General features: G+C 48.3%; 1 long non-coding RNA gene across 1 annotated transcript in view; it reads right to left on the reverse strand.

Moving 5' to 3' along the window:
* Positions 1-2142: 2142 nt before the first annotated feature.
* The window catches only part of LOC120103473 (uncharacterized), a 28717-nt gene continuing 15962 nt past the window's right edge, over positions 2143-14897 (reverse strand). The window contains exons 3-4 of the long non-coding RNA XR_005505678.2: positions 6639-6771; positions 2143-2283 (exon numbers count right to left, since the gene is read on the reverse strand). This is a non-coding gene — a long non-coding RNA (uncharacterized LOC120103473). The remainder of the gene's footprint in view (positions 2284-6638; positions 6772-14897) is intronic.

Below are 14897 nucleotides of genomic sequence, written 5' to 3' on the forward strand. Positions count from 1 at the left end.
GAGAGAGTCTGCGCCAGTCCCAAGCCTCAGACCTCATGTAAAGCGGGGTGTGGTAGCAAGTGCCTGCAATCCCACTGCACCAGCTAGGTGGAGATGGGAATCACTGGAGCCAGCAGAGGAGAACTGCGGAGCCACAGATCCCACTGGAAGACCCTGTCTCAGAATATACAGTAGAGAAGTAACTGAGGAAGACTTCTCATGTCTTTATGTTCCAGATGGACAGATGTGCACACACGCATACACACACAACACACACACACACACAAATGATACACACACACACACACACACACACACACACACACACACAAGAAGAAAAGTGACCTTGTCCTCCCTGCCCCCTTCCTTCCTCCTTTCCCTCCCATCTTTTTCCGCACTGTATTCTTTCTTGTCACAAGAATGTATTCTAAGGTGCAGGTTTATCAGAGTGAATTGGAAATGGAAAACTTTACCCAGGTGCTCAGATATGGCCTTGACAGTTTGCTTGTGTGGATCTAAACAAGCAGTCGATCGGCCTTTTCCCCCAAACACTCATTAGTCACCTACAATGCAGCTGGAGGCCTCTACGGAAGAGGACCCCCCCTTAAAAATAAGTTACTAATGTATATGGCCACAGTGTAGCTGTCTTCAGACACACCAGAAGAGGGCATTGGATCCCCTTATAAATGGTTGTGAGCCACCATGTGGCTGCTGGGAATTGAACTCAGGACCTCTGGAAGAGCAGTCAGTGCTCTTAACCGCTGAGCCATCTCTCCAGCACAAGATGAGCCCCTTGTATGCATGTGTGTATGTGTGTGTGTGGGGGAAGAGTGTGCATGGACAAGTCTAGGCACAGCAGTAAAGGAGCCAGCAGAGGTGCTGTGGGCAGGATCTGTACCACGGCTTGCTCTGTTGACTCTTTATGACTACGAGGCAAGGTTATGATCATCACCCAAGCAAAGTTCAAGGGTTTGAAAAAATGGCCTCCATTTGTCCATAGGGAGTAGTACTGCTAGGAGGTATGGCCTTGTTGATAGTGTGATGCTGTTGTTGGGGGAAGTGGGTCACTTTGAGGTCTTATAAGTTCAAGCCATACCCAGTGTGGTACTCTCTTCCTGCTGCCTATGGATCCAGATGCAGAACTCTTAGCTACCTCTCCAGCACTGTGTCAGCTTGTGCCCTGCCATTCTTCCCCCTCTGAAGGTGGTGGACTAAACAGCTAACTGTAAGCCAGCCCCAATTACATGCTTGTCTTTATAAGAGCTGCCGAGGTCATGACGGCTCTTCATGGGGAGAGAAATCCTAACAAGACGAGAGACTGCAGCCTGGGAAGGCTGGAGGGTTTGTCCAACTACCAGTTCCAAGATAGAGGAAGATGTAACTCCAGACGTTGTCTGACTTGGGAGGCTGGAAAGAGAAAATGCTCTAGAGACAGGCCCTAAATACTCCTAGAATACTAATACTCCTAATACTCCTAAATACTCTGTAGTGAAGCTCGAGCTATGTGCTAGCTCTGAACACCCTCACAAGAGTACACTGTAATGTCTACAAGCCTGGAGTCTCTGTACCTTCCCCTCTCTCCTTTTCATGGCTGCTGGAGCCCTGACCTGCCATGGCGACTGTCTGATGCAGGAGTCTGAATTTCTCTTATTGGGAGCTAAGGTCGCCACAGTGCCCATTAAGAGGCCAGAACCCTGCTTGGGTTGGCACAGCCCAGGGAGAAGACAACTCATTCAGTTCCCATTAAGCTGGATGACCTGTGAGAGGATGCCAGGGCCACGGGTAGAACAGGTCTGGAGAGATTTCTCTGCATGAAGCCGCTTGGTCCCAAAGCCGCACTGAACCTTTTAGCAGCCTCCTCTAACTGAGTGACAGGCCAGTCTCTGAGCCGCAGGAAGCCTACCATCCCCAGTTCCATCCCCAGCGCCACAGGTCACCCAGATGCAGAGGCTGCTGTAACGTAATGCAGTTTTCATGCTCATAAGGGGAGACCCTGTCCCTCGGGGGAGTCGTCACGTCTCTGCCCTCCGACCCCACGTAGAATCTCTGGTCTGAGCGATCCTCATGGAAGAACCGAGCCGGGGTAAGCCTGCACATATGAGGCCTCAATTTCAGATTAGATTCACAAATTTAATTTCCTATTCCTTAATTTAATTCTGAATTTTAGTTTTGTTTTTATTATTTACATGGGTTCCCTTTAATGATTCCAAATTGCTGCAGCCCTCTAGCAGTATTTTGTCTTAGGTTAACTTCTTGAAAACCGATCGGCGTTGGCGTTTACTCCGTGCTGGGTTTAGTTATTTTCTGAAATGAAACACAATTAAATTAGAATAATGAACACGCTCTTTAGAGGATTAATTCGTAATAAGCAGGCCATGTGCTACAGCTCACAGAAGAAAGGGCGCGGGGACTGAAAGCTGTTTTTTCTGCCTAAATATGAAAAGTGCACTCTACAGAGCAGAACAAATCAGCTAATGACATCCAGAGTGCTGGCCAGCCCCAGAGCGGCACGGAGCTGGCATCTTGACTTAGCACAGTCCCCGCCCACACTGTTGCCTACCTTCCCTCCCCGAGAGGGGCTGGCAGAGCACAGCCTGCCCGGGCCCTTTCTCTTTAGCCTAGTCGAGAGAAGCTACTGTGAGCTTCTAAATTCCACCGGAGGAAGCCCTAAAACTCTGCCCCTCATAGATAGCTTCTCAAATTTGGTTCTCAGAACATCTCAGTACCTAACTGCCATTCTCTCGCTCATCCATGGGATGACTTCCGGCGATGGGCCAGGCATTCATACACAGGCTTCAGATATATTTGAGAGGGAAACAGGCCTGGCTCTCTGCTCTCCTTGGACTTATGCTAGCAGGCAGAGACAGAAGGAATGAGCACATTATACAGTTAAAGAGTAGCGAGTATTGAAGAATGGAGGGGCTGAGACAATGTTACATCTATGTACCCTTGGCTTGCAGTTTAAAATGTGTTGGGGCGAGGTTGGCTCTTGGGAGAAGGTATCCATCGAATCAGCATCTGAAGGTGAGAAAGCTAACCCTTCCTAGGAACAGCCCAGGGGCTGAGTGTTCCAGTGGGAAGGTCTCTTGTGCAAGAAGAGAGTGTATTTGGCTAGGTAAGGGAGGACTACACCAGGAGTGCTGAGAGGAGAGAACAAACAGGAGCAAAGGCAACCGGATCAAATGGGCCTTGGCTTCTGCTGAGAAGGCATAAGAGGTTAGGGTAGGGTTCTGAATGGGCAGCATGCAGCTGACTTACATTCAAAGACTGATGGCTGAGAAGGGACTGTTGTGGGCGATGCTGCAAGGTGCATGGAAGCTGGGCAACTTTTCAGGAGACTAAGTAAGAGCTTAGGTCCTGGAACCGAAGCCTCAGGCTCGACTGTACCATGTTCTCTGGACTCAGGCCTCACGGCCAGGCCTAGGAATTGAGATTCTCCCTCGGCCTCTTTCCTACCAGCAGAACCAGAACAATGGTTTCTAAACCACCAGAGCTCACGCCCAGCCAGGTGTGCCTCACCGTTACTCCCTCTTGGTCTCGAGCTCTGCCCTACAGCCTCTCATCCTTCACACCCACCCAGCACACTAGACTCTGGCATCCGGCAGTGGGAAGGATTTTGCTGGGAGGAGACAGCCCTCCATAGTCTCTTTGGTTGCTTGGGACCCCACAGATGGAGGGAGCCCCTTTCAGCCAGGTACCCTACAAGGCACCTCGGAAGGTTTCTCTGGTGCAGCTGCCAGAGGGACGAGGAGAGATCAAAGCGAGAACAGACGGACATCTGTGGCAACCAAAGCGAGGACAAGCTCGAGGTACAGGCTGAATGAATAAGTAAGTGGATAAATGATTGATGGGGATGGGGAGGATGAATGATTAATGAATAAATGAATGATGGATGAATATACAAGCATACAGCTGAGACCCGGCTCCTCCTCTCTCCGCTTTCGGGTTTATTCCTGCCTGGGAACACAGGAGTAAACCCCTCCCATGGCTCTTGCCTGTGGAATTTCCCCGTGGGGTTGGGATGCAGCATCTGACCCCGGACTCAGGAAGCTTTGTCTTAGAGACAGGACCTAGGGCTGCAGGGAGTACAGTGCAGGAGAAAGACTGGACCATGACGGACCTTAAAGGCTCCAGAGCAATTTGTAGGTTTTGAGGGAGGAGAGCCTCACAGGATCTGGGGGAGGTGGCGGAGAGGGGGAGGGAGAGAAGGAGAGAGAGAGAGAGAGAGAGAGAGAGAGAGAGAGAGAGAGAGAGAGAGAGAGAGGACATTTAGGTTTTGTTTTCTTAGTTTTCCCCAGTTTATCCAGCCGATGCTAGGTCTTTGGTGAGTCCTTCTAGGACCTTCTAGGGCCTGTTGGGACAGAGAAACCCAGCTGAATTAAGTATCTGGTTGTGTTATGTCAACAAACAATACGGTTTTGGTGACTAAACTTGCCAGAATCTTTTTGGGGGAGGGAGGGCAATTGGAGATGGTTCACATTTAGACCCAGACAACCTATCCACTCTAGTGGCATGGTAGAGACCTCGCTGTGCCCTCCTTTCTAGAAGTTTGTATCCCAGTGTGGCTAGATCTTGCTGTCTCTTGGGGTTGGGGAGGATGCTTGAATCCCTTTGAAAGGAAGTAGAGAGTGTCTAGAGCCCCTGAGGCTCATAGCTCCGTGCAATTTTGGGGTTTTGTGTGGGATTCTCGTTGGAATCTAGACCGATTTTGGGGTTGTAAGACTGCGAGAGTTTGGAGAGATGGTTAAGTTGGTAAGAGTGCTTGTAAGGTAAGCATGAGAACCTGGGTTTGATCCCCCATATCCAAGTGCAAACTGGGCCCAGCAGCGTGCCCTGTAATATCAGCGCTGGAGAGGTGGAGACAAGCTGATACAAGGTGCTTGCTAGCCAGCTATGAGCTCCAGGTTCCCTGAGGAAAACTGTCAAAAAAAAAATAAATCAGATAGAGAGTGAGTGTGGAAAATGAATGTCATTGATCTCTGACCTCTACACATGGGCACATGTACACATGTTACAACTGGAAGGGAATGAGTCCGATTTCCACTTTATTTTCAAGAAACTGAGCTGATACCCACTATCAACCTGGTTCCCGTTTATTGAGAGTTTAGTTGTTGAACTAAGCGCTTTGTGGGTTTTATGCCATTGATTTCTCTTGTCCACCTCAGAATGCATGGTGGGCATTTTAAATCTTTATTCTATAGATGGAACAGGGATACACAGGTCCTAAATAATTTGCACAGAAGTTGTGCAACTGGAATTGACTCCTGGGGGATGCTGACCACTTGGAGCAAGGGGACTTCTAGGAGTTTCTTCTAGCAATTCTCCTGAATCTGGTTGTTTTTAAATCTTAGGGGACTCTAGACCCTCTAGGCTGTAAGTGTGCAGAGCTCATCTTAGAAAATTCACACTTAGGGTGGTGGAGGAGAGATGGCTCCATAGCTAAGAGCACTTGCTGCTCCTGCAGGAGCAGTTTTTGTTCCCAGCACCTACGGGACCTTCGTTAGGCACCATCAGGCACACATACGGTGTGTGTGTGTGTGTGTGTGTGTGTGTGTGTGTGTGTGTGTGTGTGTGTGTGCATACTAATACACACAAAATAAAAGAAAGTGCACATTTTGTATTTCCTAGGCAGTCTTGAGGTCCAGGAGCCTCATTGAGCATTACTTTTCCTTTTCACTGTCCGCATTGACTGTTTTCCTTCCTCATAACCTAAGGGCACAGGGCAGTGCAGGGCAAGGGGCAAGGCTCGGAGCCTCCGAAACTCACCCCTGTGGGGTGGGTATAGGATCAGACAGGACAGGTTAATCAATGAGAGCTCACTGCCTGCTCCTTCTATAATTGCATTCCTGCCTTTTTTATCCTAACAGCCAGCACTTAGAGTAATTGCATTCCAATAAGGCCCCCAGGTCTAGGGCCTCTGGGACCTGTTGACATGCCATCTGTGGGCTTCTGGAGACCAGGGCAGCCTTTTGAAATCTTTCCCTGTTTCTTTTTCTGTTTTTTTTTTCTGTAAGAAAGACAAAGGACTCTCTAATAGCCTTGTCCCAGATTCCTGTGTCTTAGCCCACCCTTATCACATTAGCTCTGGAGCTCAGAGGTCTCCACTGCCCTGCACTGTCCGATATCACAGCAGTGCAGCTCTCTTCCAAGTAGATGGCCTCTGGGAATACCTGATTTGGCATAGAGTGGTTGCTACAGCCCAAGCTGAGAGACCCACCTCTTAGAAGCTTGGGAGCCCACTCAGGGCTGGGTGTTGGGGATGCCTTCACCACCTATAGTTTACACATTCATAAGATTTATCAGCACTGAACCCAGAGGCTCCTACCTGGTGAAGGAAAAACAAAGCAAAACCAAACCAAACCAAAACCAAAACCAAAAAAAAAAAAAAAAAAAAAAACCCTTAGTGCAAAGAAATAGGGACTCTCCCAGGAGAAGCAGGGGTTTTATGAACCCAGAGAGTTGTATTTCTAGAAATATGGCTTCCTCCAAAGAAGGTGCATGCGTTCATTTTCTGGGCCCCGGGAAGATCATGCAGCTCACAGAGAAAGTGCAGGGTTCATGGTGATTTGAGTTTCCCAAAAGACATGGCTCCTCTGCTGGCCCCCACCCAAGGAATGAGGTAGAAAAGGGAGAGGTCTGGTGTTTGTTATATGACTTACAGATGCCCCTCCCCGTCACGCTATTTTTTTTTTCTTGGAAGAGGTTTCCTCCAGGAGTCTTCAGCCAGAAGGCCTCCTCGAGTTCATCTCCCTTGTCCCGCATCTTCAAGGTTGGGTTCCTCATCTATTCTAGCTGTAGGAGGGAAAAGGAAGAGTTTAACCTTGCAAGAAGATGAAGGAGACCCTTGAATGGTTAACCCTTCCCCTTCCAGCACCATCATTCTAGCTGCTGCTCTTCGGGTTAGCAGAAAACGCATCTCTCTTTCGGGAAGGTGGGCTGGTCTCTGAAATCTAGGCTCTGCAGTCACAGGGCGTGTGCTTTTGGTGGGGGGAAGTCTTGTCACCTCCTTGATCATAGTTTTCCCCCCAGTGGGAACAGAGGGTGAGATTTATTCTAGAAGGTAGAAATTAAGGGGGAAACATTTTCACGATATTCTCTATATAGTTTCCTTTTTTTCTTGCACGAAGGTACTGCATGGTCTCTCCTGGATGGGCATGCCATTCGATCCACTCACCCTCAGTCCTAACCTCTTGTTTCCCTACAGCAGACCACCTGAACCCCATAGCTTTGGGATTTTCCCATCAGTCTCTGTTCCACTCACAAGCTTAGTGTTCTTCCTAAAGTGCCGGTGTAGCCTGAGGCAGGGGGACACCCACAGGCAGGACAATTTGTTGTCTATTCTTACCTGCGTCTGATCGAAGACCTCTTCCATCTAAGACTATTCGAGATGCCCATGGGACCCTGCCTGGGATTTTCAGGACAAGATTCAGGTTGTTAATAAGTTCCCCATGTGGCCTGAAGACGGACATGGGCCGTTGGGTGGTGCGGGACACACACCACTTCTCAAGGCCAGGCCTAGCCCTTCCTTCTCTCCATCGATGATACCTTTGTTCTTGCCAGATACACCACCACTGGGACACTGCATGCACGACACTCAGCACCTGAGTCAGGACTGTCTGAGCTGTAGGGAGATGACACCCAAGCAGCACATAGCAACCAGACCCTCAAGGAAGACCCCCTCACCCCTACCACTGGCACCACCATTTTGCTGTGCTTTTGAAAGCATATGGGCTATTTGTCTAGAATCTTGAAGCTGACAGGTGGTAGGAGAAAGAGTGCCAGGGGAGGAGGGAAGGGGTCAGAAGTGGCCAGAGATTAGGGATTTCATTAAACTGCCTGTTTAGGTAAGGGCTTTTAGGTGCAAATCTTCTTTGCATGATAATGGCAGTTTATCTGAATTCCATTCTACTGAAGGAAGCTTCTTCTAATCTTAATTATGGTGGCTAGTAAGCCACTGGGTTTCTCTCCAATGCCTCCCCCACCCTGTGGAAAATGGAACCGTTTGACTCTCAGCTTTAGCATCCTTAGTCACTTCAGGGGACAGATCCCTTGTCGTCTGCCCCTTTAGGGTGCTTGGCCACAAAGCAAGCAACATTTGGTGTGTGGAGGGCTTTTGGGACAACGCAACAAAGGGAGATTCGGATCGAAGACTCTTGAAACTCTGCACAGCCAGTCAGGGTAGCAGAACAGCTCTGGTCTATGTGACTGGAACCCAACAGTACTCCCCACCCTCAACCCGAAGTGCAAACTGGGACTAGCGCCACCTGGATGTTTGGCTAAGTGAACTTGGTAGAGGCTGGATCAAGGGATGATCTTCTGACTTGAGGCATGGCCCAGTGGTTGGAGGAGAGGAGCTGGCAATATTATTCAGGCAAGAGGACAGCTTTCAGGGAACCACCAGAACAAAGGGTGCTAGACAGAAAGGTTGGCTGGTGGTGGTGGTAGGGGGACTACAAGGGAAAGGGCCTGAAAGCCCTTAGGGAATCTGCACACTGGGCAAAGACAGGGAAGGGTTAAAGGGCCTGGGAACTCCTGTTTCCAATCACTTGTCAGTTCGCTTTATCAGCGAGGATAGGGCCGCGCAGGGAGAGGCCCGGAGAGCTTTCGTTTCTAAGCTCTTCCCGGACTCGAAGCTCTCAGCGTTCTCATTACCTTCTAAGGGCTCTCGGCTCAGTCCGGAGGTGGGGGAAGGGACGGAGCGGCGAGGGTTGGGGGGAGGGCTTGGAAGCCAAGCACAGTTAATGGAGTAGAGTGCAAGTTACTAAATACAGCCCTAGGGGGTGGCAAGGCTGTGGAGTCTCTGCAGTAAACCTTCAAATGGCCCTTCCTCCTCCCACTGCACCGCTGAGAGCCAGACCTGGCGAGGGCTGCGCGGTCCCTCTTATTTAACTCACCTTAGACCGGCACCCTTCAACATCTTTCCCTTTTACAATGACCACTGAGCCAGAAGTCTCCACGACGTATCTGTGTTGCTCCTTTTACAAGTCTAGTGAAGCATCCTTCACCTCATGTTAGCCTATTTTATTCTTTGGAGACCAACCCAGTCTTGCCTTGAACTCTTGATTCTTTTTTTTTTTTTTAAGATTTATTCATTTATTATATATAAGTACACTGTAGCTGTCTTCAGACACACCAGAAGAGGGCATCGGATCTCTTTACAGATGGTTGTGAGCCACCATGTGGTTGCTGGGAATTGAACTCATGACCTCTGGAAGAGCAGTCAGATGCTCTTAACCGCTGAGCCATCTCTCCAGCCCTGAACTCTTGATTCTTTTGCTCCAGCCTTCCGAGTGCTGAGATTAGAGGTGTGTACCACTCTATCTGGCATCATATTGGCTTCCCAAAGGGTGGAAGTTCTCATCTCTTACTAAGCTCCCTGGTTGCAGCCATTAGGAAATTAGGTACATTTACTTCCTGAAGTTCCTGGCTCAGAATATGATGCCCAGGAAAGAGGGCTGCAGAAGGGCAGGCCGTTATAGACCTTGACTCCACTCCTGAAGGTCGCACTGACGGCAGCGAAGGATCCTCCACAATGTGCTTTTCTGGTCTCTCGCTGTCTACCAGTGCATCTAGAGGGCTGTCTTGAAGGAAGGCAATGCACTTGGTGTCTTGAATGGCCCAGATTTGTCATTCTGGGCAACCAGGCTAATGCAAGGAGAGAGGAAGATGTGCTGCAGCAGACAAGTAAATGACAAGTCAAATATAAACAGCAGAGCCACCATTTTTTGTGCAGTGTGAACATCACCTGTCAGAACAGAATTGCGTCCAGATATGCTGGGGAGTTAGGGATGCGAGGAAGTGTCGTAGATAAGAGGTGGTGATGCTGTAGGTGGCCTCTGGGTTAGTCTAGAGTGGGGAATCCGGCTACCAGTGTGGAAGAGACACAAGAGAATTGGGATCCTGTGAAGACAGAGGTAAACTCTGGGCCGGAGTCATGCTCTTCCTGTGGCAGACGACTCCCAAGGCTTTGGTTCTTCCAAGTTTGGACGTCCCAGGCTGTTTGGCTCCGTCCAGAATCCGTCTCCCAGCTGTCCACTCGGTTTTGCTGCAACTTTTACATCCTCTAAGAACCCTTCCCTGTTTCCTCCTCAGCTCTAGCTTCCGACTTTCCAGTGGGTTATTTCTCCCACTCTGATCCCTGCATAGACATCCGAATTTATGCCCAATTTGTTTTATTATGTAGAGTTTAAGGATGCAGGGCTTAGAAGTTTTATAGACATAGGAAGATGCTGCCTCCAACTTTTAAGCCTCGCTAAATTCCAATTTCCTCATCTATAAGGTTGGGACAATAATAAACACCCAACCAGACTGGCACAGGGTTTAGTTGGAAGGGAGCTGTATTCATTATGTATGGCTGCATAACAAATTACCCTATAATTTAGTGGTCTAAACTAGCAATAAACACAGTGTCACACAGTTTCTATGGGTCAGGGATTTGGAAACAGTTTAGCTGGATAGTTTGGACTCAAGACTTCTCCTGGAGAACCAGGTTAGATCTTTGCTGGGAATACAGGCATTGCAAGGTGTGGCTGAGGGTTATGGCTCTGACTCTAAAATGGCCTGCTTGCCTGGCTTAAGACAGGAAGGAGCTTAGCCGGGTACTTGCACTGTGGCTAAAATACCTGGTAAAGATGACTATTATTTATTTTGGCTTATAGTTTCAGAGGGTCTTTGCCCATCATGGCAAGGGAAGCTTGATCTCAGTTTGTGATGGCGGGAGGTTGTGGTAAGGCTTGTTTATATCATTGCGGACCCGGAAGCAGAGAAACGGGGGTGGGGAGGGGGAGAACCTTCACAGAAGACCTACTTCCACCAGCTGGACCCTATTTCCTAGACGCTCCACATCGTCCCAAAAGAGTAGCACCAGCTGGAGAACATGTTCAAAACAGGATGTTCAGATGTACATCCTGACGAGAGGTTTTAGCTCCTCCCCCTGGGACTTCCCCACAGGGCGGGGCTCCTCTGGAGTGAGTGAGCCAAGAGAGATGAGGGAGAAGCTGTACTGTCATTTACATGCCAGCCTCAGAAGTCACACATCCTCATTTCCACAAATCCTATTAGTTACACATGTCAGCGCTAATCAGTGTAGAAGAGCTCTATAGGAACACATGAATACGAGAGGGTAATGCGCATTGGTGGCTCTCCGGGAGGCCGGCTACTGTAAGTGCTTGTCTAATGCTTGTCAAAAACATATAAACTGCAACCCTAGCTACTCAGCCCAGGTGCATTACAAGTTCAAGACCTCCTTGGGCTAAGGAGTGAGTATGAGTTTGTCTCAACACCCAAACTAAGGGCTAGGGATAAACTCGGTGGTAGGGGGCTTACCTAGCATATGCAAAGTCCCCCCCCAACCCTTACCCTCATGTAACCTCTTGTAACACATACCTACCTTCCCTCCATATCAAAAGACTCAGAAAGCAGTAGCTGCTATTCTTAGTAACTCATACTTCAACACCCCTATTTTAAAAAATGAAGTCCTTTAGGGGTAGAGACCAGGTTTTGTGCCTGTGTGTATCCCAAGGTCCTGCCTAGCATTGGTGTAAGCATATTGGTAGGTTCAGACTGAAGGTTGAACCCACAGTGAAGGTTTGGAGAGGGTCTGATCGTTGGCAGGCTCTTGAGTGAATGCAGAGAGAATGCTTCCACAGATGCTACTAAGACCCTGTGCGTCTAGGATTCCCTGTTGGTATAGAACCAAGAGCTGAAGGCTTCTCATGTTTTGATGCTTCATTATTGAGTCTGTTTGATAATAAAATAGCATGTAGGGCAAGTGCTCTGGAAAAGAGGCCCAGAGCAGCTGTTTGGTGGGGAGTGTTTCTCTCCATCATTCGAAGGGTGACTTCACTGCTAGTCCCATCCCTGGGCCAAGGCATACATGGGGACCAATTGACATTTTGTCATACTCTATTTCCTATCTTGATGATTCCTGGGTCGTTCTCCCAGGTACAATTTCCCTTTCTAAGGGACTCTGACATACATTTTCTTAGGGTTCATTCAGAGGCACACCAAGCATTTTATGTGAGAGGCCTCCAAGCAGGGCAGGACCCGAGCCTGTGAGGTAACCGATACTTTGGGCAATATTGAGTTTCCAGACGTCTAGCGCAAACTGGAGTCTCTGCCCCGGCTCCTTGTGCTTCAGAGTTCACCAATTGTCTTTTACCCTACAGACAAAGCTCTCTGTCCTTACTGATCTGTGCTGTGTGCCCCACTTTCTCACAGGGAGCTTCTCTTGAGAGGCAGTCCCTCCCGGGGCCTCAGAGACAAAGACCTTTGAGGGACAGGTGTCTTCTCAGAGATTTCCTGTGTAGATCACATTCCTACCTGTTCAAGGTTCCAGAGCTCCCTCTCCAGTTTCTTAAAATCCAAGCGAGTGGTTTGAATCATCTCTCCTCCTTTCTTAAAACTAAGGGAGTGGGGTTAGATGAAGGAGAGTCTCTTTCTTCTGGGGTGGAGGGAACCTGGTTACACTGAGCGATATATTGCCCTGGATAATGAAAAGATCAAGACATACAGATTATGGATGAGGAGAGAGCCATGGGAACCAGACAATGTCAGAATTCCGTCTAAGTCAAACCAGGTCACTGCATGGGACTCCGACAGGAAATTAAAAATGCTTATAATGGAGAATTTTTTTTAAAAAAGTGTAATTAAAATGTTTATTGATAGTAATAAAAATTAGTATAACTGACTTTGAAGGAAACGATTATGCCAGGGACCATTGTAACCCAAGGCAACTGGACTCTAGAAAGATCATCGTCTTGAACAAACCTTCTATTTCGCTTCACACTAGGAAAAGTAAGTAGTGGTTTTATTTGGTACTGGGGATTGAACCCAGGGCTTCATAGATGCGAGGAAAGGGCTGTACCTGATCTATACTGCCAGTGTTTTTAATAGAGGTAACGTTGGGAAATATAGTTAGTCAGGGAGCTGGGCCTTGTTTGTGAGGAATCCCTTGGGTGCAGGATTGGATTGAGGAGCTAGAACTGGGCAAACATAACTGTTGGTATTCTGGCTAAGCTCCACCCCCCCACAGCTACCTGGCAGTAGCCTGGTATGCTCCACCCCACAGTTGCCTGGCAACAGCCAGCTGTGCCTGACTATAAAGGGGGCTGCTTGCCCCCTCCTCTCCCTCTTGCTCTCTCTTGCTCTCCCTCTTCTCATGCCCTCTTTGTCCCTGTCCCTTCTTTCTGTACCCCCCTCCCCACGTGCTCATGGCCGGCCTTTCCTCTCTTCTTCTACTCTTCTTCTCTCATTAAACCTTTCCGCGTGGAACCATGTTGGCTTGGTGTGTTCTGTCCCGGCACGAGCCGAGATTTAAACCCCAACATTGGTCCTGACAGTAACTATGTCCCTACCTAGTTGACAGAGAATCGCGCCATTTTGACTAGAAATCCTAGGTGATGCAGGAAGCACAGAATGCGACTTAAAAACAAAGAGCGTTAATGAAACGATTAAAGTACAGCATGGTTATTAACCCGGGTGTGGCTTAGCACGTATTCTCAGCGCCGGTATTCCCAGGGGAGGGCAGGAAGTAATGCTTGACTTTGCAGCAAGTGTGAGGCCAGCCTGGACTGCATGAGACTTTATACCAAAAAGCAAAAAGAAAAAGTTATAAATACAACTTAACATAAAATAAATACTCATTATGGCTAGTTGAAGTATTTTAAAAGACTCCAAAGGAAATATGGAGTGTTTAGAGGTTAACAGGGGAGGGATGGGTACAATGAAAACTCAATGTAGAAATAAAGCTGAAGAAACAGGACTTTAGCCAATGTTTATTAGAAAAATAGCAATAACCATTGATTAAACATATAAGTTATGATTATAGAAAGGCACAAAACAGCCTTGGGAAGTCTGTGTTAGATTGGGTAGCTGGGAATTTTATAGATACTACTTCTGATTTACTGTGTAATACAAAACACTACTTTCTGGATAATTGAATTACCATTAGGCATTCTGTTAGGACGCACATGCTCCATAGGCCCCCATTTGTGTTGGGTGACAGTTCATAGATTGTCATATTGGTGAGAGAGCTCAGTGGTAAGGGCGTTTGCTGCCAGGCCTGGAAATCTGAGTTCAATCCTCCAGACCCTTGTGGTGTAAGGAGAGAACTGACGTCCATAAGTTCTCCGACCTTCACAGGTGCACACACATATGCATGCACACATGCATGTATGTACACGCAGTGATTGGCTGGTTAACATAAAATATTGAAAGTATTGATTGTCAGGAGGGATTTGTAAGGGTGGGACTGGGAAGAGAGGGGGGCATGGGAACTGTGACTGGGATGTTAACACGGTGATGATGATGGTGATGGTGGCGGTGGTGGTGGTGGTGGTGGTGGTGGTGGTGGTGGTGGTGGTGGTGATGATGATGACTGTCAACCTGACAGGATTTACGACCCTCTGGGCCAGTCTGTGTGTGAGCTTCTAGGCTGGAGTAATTGATGTGGGAGAACCCCTGGTCTGGGTCCCTGGCCTGCATGAAAAGGACAAAGTAAAGCTGTTTACTGACACACATCTCTCCCTGCTTCCAGGGCTGACATACGCCACGCCTCTTTCACCATGCCCTCCCTGCCAGGATGGCGGTATCCTCAGCTGCAAGCCAAAATAAAACCTTTCTTCTTTAAATTGCTTTATTAATATCTAAGAAAAGCAATGCCAACACCTGTGTATCTTTATGGCAACGTAAGACTGAGTCCATGGCCTTCCAGAAGTGTGGTGGTAACGTTGAGGCGTAAGATTAGGTAAAAGTCACTGGACACTCGCTCTGCATCAGCTGCTTTCTGTGTAGTGTAGATTTGTTGTGGCAGGGGGTATGTGGTTGTAGTCATACTCTTATTTTCTTGGCATGTAGGTATTCAATGTGCGTGTGTGTGCATGTGTGCGTGTGTGCGTGTGTACGTGTGTGTGAGTGTA

This window comes from Rattus norvegicus, chromosome 6 (genome assembly GCF_036323735.1).
Source record: "Rattus norvegicus strain BN/NHsdMcwi chromosome 6, GRCr8, whole genome shotgun sequence".
Classification (NCBI taxonomy): Eukaryota; Metazoa; Chordata; class Mammalia; order Rodentia; family Muridae; genus Rattus; species Rattus norvegicus.